Consider the following 13485-nt stretch of genomic DNA (forward strand, 5'->3'; position numbering starts at 1 on the left):
CCACACTTGCAGACGCAGCGCTCCTTATTTTCTTTCATTTCCAATACTGCCCTTGAGACGCACACGACAAAGTGGCCATTTTCTGTACCCAATCGGGATGTGGAAAGAAAAAAAAATCACAGCATATCCACGGAGTGAATGATGATGAGTGGGCGAAGCTGCGGAGGTTCATCGGTAAACCGTGAATATTCCGTGAATTCTGCCCAGTACATCATCACCGACGTGAGATCGGGCGCGTTTATACTAAAGGTTCGATGAGTTATGACGACTTGCAGCTCACTTTAATTTTACATGTACGTTGTGAATTTTCATTGTTTAGAAAACCATTGCTTTAGAAAACATCTGGCGTCTTTCGTTAAGCAGCTGGCGTCTTTTCGTTTTGCTTTAAAAACATCTGGCGTTCTTTCGTTTTGCTTTTACAAAACATCTGGCGTCTTTCGTTGGTTTATTTCATCAATCAACGGCGTTTTGAACAAAATTTTTATTGTTTATTCACGCACAGGAGAAATCTCACCAGGCAATACCTTGGAGGTAAACAATGGCTGCTAATGGGAATGAGAGACAGAAGAAGTCGGCTTTTAGCTAACACTTCTACTTCTTACTAACGTTTCCTGCTGGAACATGCCAATGGCTGCTAATGGGGAATGAGAGACAGAAGAATTCGGCTTTTAGTTAACGCGCACGCTGCGAATTTTTTATTGTTCAACAACGCACAGGAAAAATCTCCCACCGGCACGACCTTGGAGGTCAAAGCGTAAGACTGGTTACGCACTACGACTACTACGACTACGACTACGAGGGACGAGGGCCGCCTTAAGGAGCTTCACCCCTAAAAAAGACAAAAAAATTACAGCATCTCCACGGGTGAATGATGAAGAGCTTGGGCGAAGCTCCTGAAGCAATCATGGTTATACCGTGAAATGTTCAGTGGTTTCGCCCAGCAGTAATCGAAGCGACACGCCGCTTTGATTATTTTTCCTTTTTTTATTTTCCGGGCCCGCCGGAAAACGCTTCGGACGGCCCGGCCCGTGCAGTGCTCTATGCTGCAGCACCAGTTGTTGAAGCAATGTCGTTGGTCCCGATGTGTAGATCGAAGGAGTATGCCGTTTCTGGCACAATGTGAAGTAAAAACCACCCATCCGTCATGTCCGCACCGACTTAAAAGATGAAACCGGGGATCCTCCTTGAACACGGGTCAAAATCCTGGCAGCGGCATTTGGACTGCGAGTCGCCGATGACGAGCGTGTCAACTTCTTCGGGCTACTAAATATATGCTCGTGACAGGGCCCATTTCGGGGAAATTGAAGAGTTATAGAAAGTATCATGCAGGCCCCGATAGTGTACACCGGTATTTCATACATCACGTAAGTTCTAGCACAATTTCGCAGTGACAGAAGTAACATACTATGGGTGTCCTTAGGATACCCGCCACAGAATTTGAGATATCCACTGTATTTCGGAAAGAACTCTGGCGGGAATCCCTTGCAGGTCATTTCGCCCTCATCTTCCTGACCGAAGTTCATCCCTAGCAGATCCCGAATGACACACTGTGGACTTGAGAGGGGAATTATGGGATCTCCTTTTCAGGGTGTTTTCTAAAATGAAACTTTGACTTGGGCGAGTTGGTACATACTCGGATATATGCAGCGCGACTTGTACGAAGACAGGAGACACATAAAACACAGACGAGCGCCGACTTACAACTGAGTTTATTTGCACTTCGACAGGCCTTTTTGTATGCACCAACCCAGAAGAATCACACGGAATCTGCTTCTGTGTGATGGTTGATACAGGCTGGGTTGGTGCATACAAAAAGGCCTGTCGAAGTGCAAATAAACTCAGTTGTAAGTCGGTGCTCGTCTGTGTTTTATGTGCCTCCTGTCTTCGTACAAGTCGCGCTGCATATATCCGAGTGTTTTTTAAAAGCTGCTTTTGTTGCACTTTTTGACGCTCAGAGTGTTGTAGTATGCACTGAAATTGCTAAAATTGGACTAAATTACTACACGCACAATATTTTGTGACGAAGTGCGTTTCTGACCAGAAGCACTCAAATTAGCACCTGAAAGCATAGAAAAACGCGTGAGTGCCTTAAACTGCTCAAATTGCGGCAATTCCTTGAAATGAAACTCGATAGACCGCAACATATAACCTAAACGTGCGCATGTGCTCGAGGAACTCCGAGCCATGTGTATTGCGAACACACACACCTTTTTATATAGGAAGAAAGTTGTTAAAAAAACACGTGCATTGCATACTGCGACTGGACATTGCATAACAAGTTAGAATTCGTGCTCATAGGAGCACTAAAGGAAACGAAGGAAAAAATAATAGCCTTTTTTCTCCTCAGATTCAAATATACATACAAAGGGAAGAATTCTACCTGCAAAAAAGCTTTTATAAAAGCCAAATAACAACAGCATCATGTCAGCAAGTCTGCCTTTACAAAGTAGCTTAGTTAGCCCAACGTTTAATTACACTAACCACAGCTATTTGCTAAACATATACTTGCTTTAAATAGTACGGTCTGGAACAGCTGCCGATACGAAGCACTGCACTTTGTGCTTTCATTTGGCACCTTTGTGCTGCAATCTATCAACAAATGAAACAACTTGAAAAATGAAGTGGAGCTGGAATATGCAACACATTAAGAAAAAAAATGCATGCGTATTTTGAGTTGACCTTGTCAGGAGCTCCTTGCTGCGCTGTCAGCGGACTGCGAGAACTTTCTTCAGTGCCGGGTCCAAAGGACACACTGATGTGATGAAGTAAACATGACCAAATTTAAAATCATTAAGCTTTGCTAATGCGGGAAAAGGAAGCGCTGCCTGTTATATCAGTTTCCAGCTTCACTTTTTCCCATGCTGCTATGACAGCACGTCAGTGACCACAGTGGCCACTGCCAAGTTGTCTGCTGATATCACCTTACTCGCAAGGGCAGCTCGGCGTTTTGACATGGATGGTTGTCACGTGTGTGATGTTAAATATCTGTGATGTTACGTGTGTGATGTTACGTGCTGTCACGTGTGTGATGGTAAATACCTGTGAAGTTAAATATCTAACTTGTTCTTGCAACATTACTGGCTTTGGCTAGCTGCAGCAAACATAAGATGTTGAAATCAAGAAAGCTCGAGCAGTCTACTATTGTCTTGACAGGCTTGCACGTACATGTAGGAATAGTCATAGATCAAACACCATGCACATACGAGCATTCACATAAATAAGGTGATTGACTGAGTAGCTTGACAAAAGGCAGAAAAAATATTTCTAATTCACAGCCATGTGGTGAAACTGTCCAGTTTGAGTGCAAATTTCATACAATAGGGCCATTCCATGACCCTCTCAGACTCGGTTCCATAAATTTGATGCAATCATTTTAGTGCACTTTTTGACGTCCTGCGGTACTTTTTCTCGAAAAGGTGAGTTTTCTCGGCTGCTAGGCGACTTATGCTCCCGTATTCGGCAACTGGAGTGTTGAGACACTTTCTTCCGCACAGCAGAATTCACTCATTTCTTTAGCAGTGCTACAGGGGCTGGCGTACGCGCCTTTGGCGGAAAAGATCCTCCTCTTCTTCAGTTGTAGCTCGAGGGTGCCAATCAGGGCGGTGCGTCGCAGATTCGCTTTTCTCCTTTGCACTCTTTCATGAACTGGTTCACTGTATGGTTTGAACTACCAATCATTGTAGCAATCTCGCGTTGCCTGTATTCTTCCAGTGCCAGCTGAACGATCAGCATTCGTTCCCTATAGCGAACTATAGTAATGTTACTCTTATTAGTCGCGGAGATATTGGCATTCATATTTTAAACACGAGAATCTGTCTCAAACTCACCTCAGGTACTGGGCTGCAATGATGTTGCGGCTTGCCGTGTGCTTCCTCCGACAGCATGATGACGTGACCATTTTTTCGTGACGATCGCTGGGATTTTTTGAACCATTTGCGAGGACACACACCGTCGTAGTTTCTCGCAGTAGGACTAGCACTGCTGTCGCATTACCGTGGTGGTGTGGGGCTTTCCAAGGCCCAAGGTAATTTTTGATGCCAAGTTGGCCTTTTCGGTCACCGACATGTTTGCGATCTTGATCACGTTGTCGCGCTGTTCGGGAGTTCGATAATAACTAACTTTGCCCTTGGCATGGACAATTTGCTACAACTTGCTCGCTACGACGTGCACTGTCACGCGCGCTAACTGGCTGACGTGGGCTGAAAAAACCACCGTGAACTTATAGGCCTACCGCTGCGACGGTGCCGCCGAGTCGCGGCTGCAGCTGTGAAACTGTGCAGCAGTGAAACTGATTACCACGTTTTCCTTCCATTACTCTGCATAAATTATGTCACCTTACCTTCTTCTGCTTGGAGCAAAGTGTACATCGTGGCTATTTTCTCATTTACCCGGGGTAGAATGGCAATACCTGCACTCATCACGCAAGTAGGAGTAAATAGGACACTAATATGAACGTGAATACTCGTAAATAACAACAAATATCCAGCCTGAACAAACGTTTTGTTCGACAAATAATAATAGTAATAATAATAATAACAACCCTATGTACATCACGCCTATACATGTTCATGAATGCTTGCAGAAAACTAGCAGTTTCGTGTACGAATGCAGGCAATGAGCGAAGCGCCTAGAAATAGGACGCAAACGACTATGTGCCTGATCTCGCTGCTGGCTTTCATGAAGGCGGGTGGGGAGAGCGTCTGCTACTACCTTCGACAAAGCGCCCGTAGTGCTCCAGAATGGTTGTCATTTGACAATGCACGATAAAGGTGGTGAAAGTGAAGACGACCATTATAACTAGTTGTGCAAGTAGCTCATTTTTTCTAGCCTCGAATTTCTGCAGCGCTAGAACCAAACCGCTCAAAGCCTCTTAAATGACCGGCCACTGCGACCCAAAGCGATGCTTAAAGGCTCTGATATACTCCAGCGTAACGTCGACGAGCGCGGGCGCGCGTCACGGCGACGTTACGTCAGCAAAAAACAGCCCTCTACAGTCCGGCGTCGGCTGACCGCCGACGCGGCCGACGGCTGCTGGCGCGCTCGGGCGTCGCTCGGCGCCGAATAGATCCTGCTGCATTTCGCGCCGGCCGCGCCGGACTCGCATGTACAGGAACCTGCTTCGCGGGCTGTTTCGTCGGTTCCCGACAGGCGGCGCGGGCGTTGTTCGCTTTACTGCGCATGCGCTCCTCTAGATGCGATCGCACCGGCGCGTCGAAGCCCGCTCGACTGTAGCGGAGACCGATTCGCGCCTAGCGTAGCCAGGCGTAGCGTCGCCGACTCGGCGTGACGAAACGCAACGTCCTCGCGGGCGCTCGCGTCTGACGCTGGAGTATAACAGAGCCTTAAGAGAATGGAGCTTCAACGGCGGGGTGCGGGACTAAGGAGTGAAGGTGCAACCATGACAGGGTCGCTGGCCTCCGCATCGGAAGCATCGAATAGCGGTCACCATATCAAAGATTAACCTACCAATTCACACGCACTATCTCTTATGCACAAAAAAAGTTTTTATTTGACGTATCTCGTTTTACACATCTTTGTACTAAATCAACAGCATTACTACCTTGCTGTACATGTATTAAATTGATTTATTCATTCCAGTTTATAACACTGTCGACCCAGTCAGGAATCATTACAGTAAGGGATTGTTCATTTTGACAACTTAACAATATAAGTATCAAGAATGAGATTACACGAAAAGAAAATATAGGCAGTTAATGTCAAACAACGAAACTTTATATTACATCCAAATAGTGCAACAGAAAAAGAAATAGGTACACAAATTAACAGCATTACACTGCGCTCGGTGGCGCGAACGACTGAGCGAGTGTGTGCGGCGCACAGTGCAGGGAGAGGGTGACAGGTGGGATAGAGGTGCGAGCAGTGATGCGGCGGGGAGATTCGACGGCGGCGACGGAACGCCGCATGCGGCGTTCGGCGCGCGCAGCCTTTCATGGTGCTTTTGCGCCTGCGCCGGGTAGGGAGAGCGTAAGCGCCCGTAGTGCTCTAGAATGATGGTTGTCACTTGACAATTCACGATAAATGTGGTGAAAGTCAAGACGACCATTATAACCAGTTGTGCACGTAGCTCATTTCTTTTAACCTGGAATTTCTGCTCCGCTAGGACGAAACCGCTCAAAGCATCTTAAATGGCCGGCCACTGCAACCCAAAACGATGCTGAAGAGACAGGAGCTTCAACGGCGGGGTGCGGGTCTAAGGAGCGAAGGTGCAACCATGACAGGGTCGCTGGCCTCCGCATCGGAAGCACCGCATTGCGGTCAGAAAATCATAAAGATTAACCTACAAATTCACACTCATTAACTCTTATGCACAAAAAGCTTTTATTTGACGTATGTCGTTTTACACATCTTTGTACTAAATCAACAGCATTACTACCTTGCTCTACATGTATTAAATTGATTTATTCATTCCAGTTATTAACACTGTCGACCCCGTCAGGAATCATTACAGTAAGGGATTGTTCATTTTGACAACTTAACAATATAAGTATCAAGAATGAGATTACACGAAAAGAAAATATAGGCAGTTAATGTCAAACAACGAAACTTTATATTACATCCAAATAATGCAACAGGAAGAGAAATAGGTACACAAATGAACAGCATTACACGGGAAATCAAAAGTCGGTAAAAGTCGCAACCGACGCTAACAGTTAATGTGGTGTCCCCCTGGTAGCCAGTAGTGTCACTTGGCGACGGTAGCCCTTTCCCGGTGAGTCTCAGGGTGTCACCGGTTTTGACGTCATCCGCTAGAACACGTTCCAGATACCCTCCAGAGATCGAGCGCACTTGGATCTTCGGTCCTTTTTCTGGCTTGGCCTGGTGCTATCTTTAGCACGGCGGTGACGTCCATGCTGAATCGCCTGTAGAAGTGATGCTGCTGCTTTTCCACGACGGCGAACACGATGTGATCGTCCGCGCGCACACTTCTCTTGTCCCTCGGTTCCTGAAGCTTGTATTCCGTGCGCACTAGCATTTCTGGTCTGATTTCGAGAGTCATTACACTGTCTACGTCATCGCAGCTTCCGTCGTCGTTTTATATCTTGCGGGCCACCCCTGTACTTCTAGGTCGTGCCCCTTGATATTTCTTCCAACGTCAACGGGAGGTCTCTGTAGACTGCTGGATCCTTAGGCATCGACGAAGGAGTTTTCCCCTTTTGTTCATAGGTTACGTTTTTCCAATCAAGGCATAAGTTTTTTTCCAGCATAGGATGATGCAACCGGGAACATCTCCTCTGTCGTCGGCTGATGATCAAAGCGAACAGTCGTATGGCGGAGGGAAGCCCCCTCTCGCCATACCCACAACGTCCGTACTTTACGCCGCATCTTTTGGCCTACTGTCTCTCCAGCGTGTTGTCTAGGCAGCGGTGGTTAGTTCTTCCGGATACTCCATATAGGCAGCCCTGCTGAAGCTACACCTTCGAAAGGGGCAGCCATTACAAGACGTACGGTCAAAATTTTGCGGACCACGGGAGCGCGTGGCAGAGAGCACCGAGGCGCCTTCTCACGGCTGCTTGCGAAGCTCTAGAGCGCGCACTGCGCACGCGCATCCTTGTTTACCTGCCGGCCTGATCGTTCGCTCGCTTCAAGTGCGCGCGCACCAGAACGCCAGAGAAAGTGCAAGGTGCCGCTACTGCAGTCACCGCGGAAGCCCCCAGTGATTTGCCTAAAAGAAAACTTTTCTGCTTGGCTAAAACTTCGTCCTGGTCTGGACAAATTTTTTGCCAGCTTTCAAGATTTTTCTTCTTCATTTTTTAACCCATGTGGGTTTTTCTTGTAGGTTTGTGCTACAAACCGGTCGATGCCAAGTTTTTTTCTTTTATAGCGCATATCAACGGGTGCATGATGTTGCACCGAGCACCACACAAAAAAATGCAGCATGCATGAGTTCTGCGAATGGAAGCTGCTTATATATGTCTTGTCACACATGTCGATTTGAGACAAACTGACGCAAAGCGTATTTTCCACGCTGCGAAGCGTCTGGGAACAAAGCGCAGGGTGCAGCGCGCACCGAGCACTGCCAGTACAAGTTACATATTTTCGTCGCGATATCACCGCTCGGTGCTTCCGCGGAGACTGCAGACGAGGCACCTTGCGATTTCTCTGGCTTTAAGGCGCGCGCGCACTTGAAGCGAGCGAACGAGCAGGCCGGCAGGTAAACAAGGATGCGCGTGCGCAGTGTGCGCTCTAGAGCTTCGCAAGCAGCCGTGAGAAGGCGCCTCGGTGCTGTCTGCCATGCGCTCCCGTGGTCCGCAAAATTTTGACCGCCACTGTACCTTGCCGAACTCGCTCTTTATAGAGCATTATTGTCTCGGATGTCCTGGGTTAGCACTTTGTCCAGAAGGTCGCCGTGCGGCACTACGTCGAGGAGTAGGTTTTTAGAGCCTTAGATAATGCACGCGATATCACCTCCTCTGCAGTCGGCTCATGATCAAAGCGAACAAAGCCGTATGGCAGAGTGAAGCCGCTTTTCGCCATACACAAAAAAACGTCCGTTTATTACGCCGCGTGCCTTCGCCGATTGGCTCCTCTATAGTGTTGTCTGGCCAGCGGAGGTGAGCTCTTACGGATACTCTATAGGCACCCCTGCTGAAGCTAAACCTTCCAAAGGAGCATACAAACAAGACGTACCTGGCCGAACTCGCTCTTTCCAAGAGCGTAATTGTCGTGGGTTAGCACTCTGTGCAGAAGCTCGCCGTACGGCACTACGTCCAAGAGTAGGTTTCTTCGAGCCCTGGATGATGCACGCGATATCACCTTCTCTGTAGTCGGCTGATGATCAAAGCGAACAAAGTCGTATGGCAGAGTGAAGCCGCCTCTCACCATACACACAGACGTCCTTACTTTACGCCGGGTGCCTTCGCTGATATGGTGTCTTCCAATGTGTTGGCTGGCCAGCGGAGGTTAGTTTTTCCGGATAATCGATATAGCCAGCCCTACTGAATCGACGCCTTCTAAGGGATCAGACACAACAAGACGTCCGTTCCTTACGCCGCATGTCTTCGCCGATTGTGTCCTCCAAAGTGTTGCGTGGCCAGCGGAGGTGAACACTTCCGGACCCCCCATATAGGAAGCCCCACTGAAATTAACCCTTCCAAAGGGGCATACAGAAGACGTACCTTGCGGAACTCGCTCTTTACGGGAACGTTATTTTCTTGGGTGTCGTGGGTTCGCACTCTGTACAGAAGCTCTTCGTAGGGCACTACGTGAAGGTGTAGGTTCTTTTCGAGCATAGGATAGTGCACCCGGTAACACCTCCTCTGTCGTCGGCTGATGATCCCATCCTGCAATGCCTTGCTACTAACCTAATAAACTCGTACAAAAAGTACCCAAATATGCTCTGGATGGTTCAAGACGATAGCCTAAGGTGTCTACTTCAATTTCCACTATTGCGGCATTTCAACACCCCATTTGGCTAGCGAAATCGCGTGCGTCGACCATTTTCTTCTCTTCCGAATGGGTGGACCTTCCTGATACACGAGCTCGGCAAGCTCCTCCCACAAACGACTTCTTTCGGAAGCCGTGAAACTCGCCTGACGGGAATACCAAGCGGGAATGCCGCTCCTTAAAATTATTAGGAATTTCCTCCTACAGACGTGTTTCGAGAACTGGGCATGGTAATTTGGCAGACTTCGTGTTTGCGGAAATAGTGATCGTCTGGCTGCCTTGCGAGCATGACGATGAAACGGTAGAAAAGAAGCATAATGCGCCTGCCTCTGCGTGAAGTGTCCTTCAAGATCAAAGTTGTGCGCCAGCAGGCCGTCGTTACTCACCTTTAGCCTGTCTTGCACCACAGAAACATCCGATGAGGAGAATTGGCTTGATTGTCTTGCCTCGTTTCGTAGACGCGTGTGCAGAGCTCGCTGAGTTGTTCGTTTGCCATTGATGCGCTCCATCATCGTTGCGGGCGAAGTCCTTTCGTCGGGTCGCTTGGATCGCACAGTATAGAGTTACTCGGCACCATAAAATGTTGAATAAATGTGACATGTTACCGAGTCAACGTAAAAAGCGGCTCGCTGAGAAAACTATGCTTTCCACAATGATTTTGGCTAATATAGCCGCATTTACGTTGCGCCTGGATGCAAGACACCCAGTATTTGAAACCAGCTGCCTAGCAAAAACATTAGAGTCGCCATTATGTTGTTTTTTATTTCGACAGCCTATTTTTTTCCTTATAAGAAGCTAACTTGCTTGTGAACAGCTCAAACATAACAACCATTGCGTAGGCAGCCAATACGCCTTTTTTGGTCCGTAGAGTGGTCACCGAGCTCAACGAAGCCTTCAATGTCGCCTAATGAAAAAATGAGACATAAGTGCCTTGTAGCGCTGCACAACCACCACCTAGCTTCATAATTGCTCATTAATTTAGAATAGAGACTCACCAGATGACTTCACGTGAAGATGTTTTGATAACATGGTCCTCAAAGACGAGCCCCCCACGGCAGCTGAATGTGCCAACGTCTTTCGTTTTTTTCACTTTTTTAATGCTGAATGCTGAACAAGAATTTTATCCTGCCGATGTGAATTTCGAGAACTAGCACCTGTGATTTGGTGGACGTGGTGCTTGCGGGAAAAAAGACAGTCTCTCCGCTTTGTAAGCACAACAATGAAGCGGTTGCGACTGATTTTATTTATTGGCATACCTGATTTGTAACATACGCCCAGTGATACGCTATATATATTATCTTCTGGAACCCGCATATAAATAGAAAATAATATATTGAACCTTAGTGTCGTCCGCCACTTGTCCTTTTCTTCTAAGGCCGGCTCTCTCGCAGCTGCCGCTTCCATAAAACATGATGATCATGCTTTGGTAACATTCTTCGTACTTGTGCTGTGAACTCGTGTGTTCTCCAAGGGGAACGAAGCCTTCAGTTTGGCAAGATGCCACCACACTTAAGTGCTGCGACAGCTTCATCATGTCTACCAGGGTACGCCATATCTTTCAACGGCTGTCATGGTCGTGGTTTCTTCGTTAGGGTATACATGCTCCTGCAATAAATGAGAATGTCGACTGAAATAACCCGAAGTGTCTTTTTGTGGTATTTTTGCTTCCATCTCGATGATGTCGTTCTTTTGATGTGCCTCCTTAGTCTCATAAAACATTGGAAAATCCACTCCCGAGTGTAGCGTGTGCCCTTCCTTAGCTTCGTTTGACAGATTTGTAGCGTGTGTAAACACTTGCCTGCTGCCTTTGCGGCCAGGCGTGACATGACTTGACGTAATTCTGTCACCTTTGCGTCAAAGGAAGCTGGCGGCGTCAACTCTTCTCCTGCTGGGAGGATTAAATGTTTGTCAATCTCCAAGGGCTCTTTGAGAATGGCTTTGAATTTTGCCATCGTTTGACAGACAAAGTTGGCTACAAAATTGCTGTCGATTGACAAGGCACGGACACATCCTAACACATCGCACCTTGGGTTGAAGTTGGGAGTCTTAGATGTGGTCAGTTGAACCTTTGGTTTTGCATACTGCCCGCGTTCGTAGTACTGTTCCAGTTATTTCTTGCCCGTGATCAGCGAGAACGTGTGGGCTTTTGTCAACAGCGGCTCTTTGGTATCATGATTGCTCTCCTCTGTTTCTTTAAACTCATGGTTCATGCTAAATGACATGTCGACTGAGGCACGGTAGATTCTGCCTTCGACTCTTATGCGGGGTATGGATCCATACAGTCTTTCGTTTTGTGTAAAGCCGACGTGTGGTCATATGAAGATATGAAGAGGCCGAAGAATGTTCGCACTGGCGATGAGGAAGCCGCCTGCCGGGAATCGCGGCGCGCTGCCAAGAGAGACTGCTGGACTCGACTCGTTTAATGTAGTCCACGACGTAGTACGGTCGAAACGGTGGTAGGCGACAATGCTGGACTCGACTGGGCAGGGTTCCGTTTGGTGTCGCCAGTGCTGGGCAGTATCGAAGATACATGTATCTTAGATACTATCTTAGATACTCTATGTGTATCTTGTATCTGTATCGCGATACGTCTCGCAAGACGAGTATCTGTATTTGTATTTCCGATACATTCGATAATGTATCGTGTATGTTAAGATACAAGATACTTCTATCGCAACACAACCGTGCGAAACAATAAGCACTGGCCAAGCTCTGCTTCTCAAGCTGGTGTTGGTGCCACTAAGCCTTCTGAATAAGTCTAAGGGCACTGACGTTATTTTATTTTTCCGCCAGAGTCATCCAGTTAGGGTAGAAGATGAGGAAGAAAACCACGCGGACGTCTACGCCCAGCCCACGTACCTTTTGTTTTCTCGATTTAGTTTCTTTTTAGTTGCGCCATTGCCGCGACACTTGCTCCTATAGCCACTCTCCTGCGCCGCGTGCTCCACTGCGTGAGGCGTCTATACCGCAAATTCTGATGTTGTCACAGTGTCGTTATTGAAGATTCCCTTGCGTCTTTCTCCGTAACGAAATGTGATGCGTGCAAGAATGGGGTTGCTTTGCGTCGCGTGGATTTTACATATCAGCGATTTGAAGGATCTCGTGGATGTAAGTTTGACTTGCATGCAGTGAATTAACTTATATGCAAATTATATTCTAACAACTTTAGCACCACTGGTTCTGATACTAGATCTGATAGAGCAAGCGTTTACCTAACAGAAAATATCTCGGCGTACCGTATTTTTCACTTCCATCTACATTTATTCAAAGAATTTATGAAATCATAATTTAATTATTAGCACAAGTACTTTCTTAGCTGTCATTTTGCATCACATACAATACCTAGGTCTCTGCACTGTTTTTCCGGTCTGGTCACTGCAGTATGTCTTTTGTAACGCGCTCCCAAGATAAGATTTCTGCTTAATTCTTCTGTCTGCTTTATTTCTACTACTGTTTACACATTTATACGTTGCCAAGGCAATTTTGAAAACAAATATATTATTATGTCGGCGTGCCGAGTACACAGTACAAAATATTCTGCTTACCGCTTAAGAAAATAGCGAAATTGAGTTTGCATTATAATAATGGACATCATTAGGAGCCATCTTAAAGATGTTTAAGAAACGTTGTTTTACTGAATGCTCTGTTTTACTTATGAGAGTCCCAACGAGCCGTTTCAGGCAATTTTTCATAGGCACCGAATTTTCTATTGTCTCAACAGGTAGGTAGACGATACTTCATGCTCATAGCTATTAAGGGCGCCCTCTGTATTGTGTTTCTGTACTCATTCAATGTGAATGCTTGATGCACAACCACCTCTCTATTTTACTTATATTTGTTTTGCTCTTTTAGGCCCTCCTAAATATTTTTCGTATTACTAGTCGCCACGTATAGGGAGCTATAAGCGGCAATAGCGCGAATAGCGGCGGTGTCCTTCGACGCTTCTTGCAACTATACAATACGTCTGAGACATTTCTGTGTTGCACATGTTCTCTCGTTGAAGAAAAATTGCTACAAGATTGCACGTTAGTGAGTATGTCAACAAAGAATCCCTTACGCCAGCAGCTAAGTAAAACATGG

The sequence above is a fragment of the Rhipicephalus sanguineus genome, chromosome 11 (assembly GCF_013339695.2).
Source record: "Rhipicephalus sanguineus isolate Rsan-2018 chromosome 11, BIME_Rsan_1.4, whole genome shotgun sequence".
NCBI classification, from domain to species: Eukaryota; Metazoa; Arthropoda; class Arachnida; order Ixodida; family Ixodidae; genus Rhipicephalus; species Rhipicephalus sanguineus.